Genomic DNA, 2,500 nt, shown 5'->3' on the forward strand with positions numbered 1-2,500 from the left:
GGCCTAATTAGAAGTAATTTTTTACCAACTTCTTTGGCCAGCGTCTCTGCTACCTTAGTGGAGTAAGTTCTGTAGCCCTCAAACATAGAGGCATTGCCAGCCCCCATAGTGGTTCAGGATGTAGTCAATATAGCACTGGTACACACCTCTATACACCGCTATACTACTGAGTGAAACAGATAGTGTCCATTTATCATGAGCTGACAGTTTGGATATTGGATCGCACAGGGACAAATGACTTAAGGAGCACCCAGGGCCAACTTGGTTGGTTTTTGCATGACACTATCAGGGAAGAGGGATGGAGTTTAAGGAACCAGCTCATTTGACAGAAAGTATTCCATGTAAGAACTTGTATTGAGGAGGAAAGTGGTCCTGTCGAAGAAGAGATTCGGATATACATCTGTGGTTTACACCCCAACATTGATACTCTTTTTATATCACTCAGATTTGAATTTGCCACTGTGATGCAGGGTGATCTCTGTAAACTGTTTCTCTGTTATCTTAGAGGCTGTAGCTTGAACAATATGCATGGCATTGTCGTAGTTGAAATATGAGTCAGCTACAACATCAGTGAAAATAGGCACGAAGCAATCAAACCTGTGACCTATAAACGATGGATGTGCTTGCAGTTACGGGAGGAAGACATTGTAGTCTTTCTTGTCTGTAGCGTGAGTGGATGAAGGAAGATCTTAGTGGTGTTCAGCAGTAACAATGTGTACATCAGGAAACTTCTTCCAAGCATTGCATGATGGAACACAGTGAGGCAATGCGTGCACCCATTTTGTTAAGGTGCAGTCTCTTCTGTTATCCCTCTATCATGGGTTATCCGTCCACTGGTTTTCAGTATCTTCATCAGAAATTGCTCAATTGTCTGATCTCAGAATTTGCCAGACTAGAAGTCATTAGTTCAGCAAATGGTGAAATGTCTTATTGCAGAGAATAAAGTTTATTACTCAGGTGGCATGAATTTAGTGATGGAGTTCATCTGCTGGCAAGTACAGACAGGCAGACTTGACATACAGATGATGACCTACTTCATGTGAATGTGAGATCATCTCTTGCACACAGTAAAGTTGAAGCTTCCAATTACCAGCCTTTTGAGCTCTGATGAAGCTAAGCACGAGTAACACCTGGTGGATGTACTGCAACCATAATTTTCCCGTTCTGCTCCGTGTGGTAGCTTGATCTAGGTGGTGAATGAGAAACTGTTGAAACTCTTGTAGATTTCTATCTCTCTCTATCTTAGTAGCATCCTCATCTTGGTCTACTGAATCCTGTTAAAGATTGACCAGATGATGTTTGTTAGGCTGGCTCTCCCAGTCTAAGTTGTCGAGAAGTGCATAGGTGAGGCTCAGTGGGAAAGGGACAACTCAACATCGACAATTCAACATCGCCTACTCAACATCGCTTACTCAATGCCATGACAGCTTATCACCAGAACAACTCATTACCTAGTCAACTCATCATCAAGAGTAATTAATTTTACTTCATAAAAAACAGTAAACAATTGATTTTGTCTTAAGGCCTAAATTCTGAAAATGATATATATAACACCAGATTAGATGAACCTTTTCTTACTAATTAGCATTCTGGAATTATGACTTGTATTCATAGGGATGCAGACAAGTTGTTCAAGTTAGGAAGGAAAAAAAATTGCCACACGTAGGACATTTATTGATATTCGATAAATTAAGTAAAATATAAAGCATGATAAAATTTTGGCGTTGTGATCAAGGTTCATACAAAATTTAGAACAGTTATAAAGGAAAAAAACAACAATTCCTACAATTCATCTGCGGCCAATAGAAGATGCATTTCCAGAAGTTGGAATAAAAGGAGGTTTTTTCACTTATCAAAAAATATGATAAAAAACGTATCTGGTATGGGTTATACTTCGATGTATAATAATAACGATACAAGCTTTGTACTATAAGCCGAGATAATATCAAGTTTAGCATTCGTTCCTCTGTCACGTATTGATACTTATGTTGATGTCTCCTCTGTAGATATAAGTGAAGAACTTGCAGTACTCCTTAACCAGTTCGGATATAACTATATTAGAATACCAAATTGACGTAGAAACAGTAGATCATCTCTCCCCGAACAGTGAAATGTTTACCCGAGAATGCTGTACTGGGAAGATCGTGCAAATAACTATGCTGAAGCAGCAAATAGAAGACTTCAAACAAATCTGGGTATGGCGCACTCAGCATTATGGAAATTCATTATGGGATTGAAGAAGGTGTAAAGAAACCGATAGATTTCTTTATTGAGCAGTTGACCGGAGGTCATTCCCTCCTAAATTGAAAAAGTACATGAGGGCAGCTGATAGAATTCTGCATATCATTTCGTATTTTTCAGAATGATCTCCTATAGAATACTTGATGGGAATTACATACAATTTTCTGTGATGTTTGAATTTTGGTCTTGTTTTTTCTTTGTGTACTAGTTTTATTTGATCTTAAAAATTTCTGTATTAAAAGTTTTCAATTAAAATTTC

Source organism: Palaemon carinicauda, chromosome 2 (genome assembly GCF_036898095.1).
Source record: "Palaemon carinicauda isolate YSFRI2023 chromosome 2, ASM3689809v2, whole genome shotgun sequence".
Classification (NCBI taxonomy): Eukaryota; Metazoa; Arthropoda; class Malacostraca; order Decapoda; family Palaemonidae; genus Palaemon; species Palaemon carinicauda.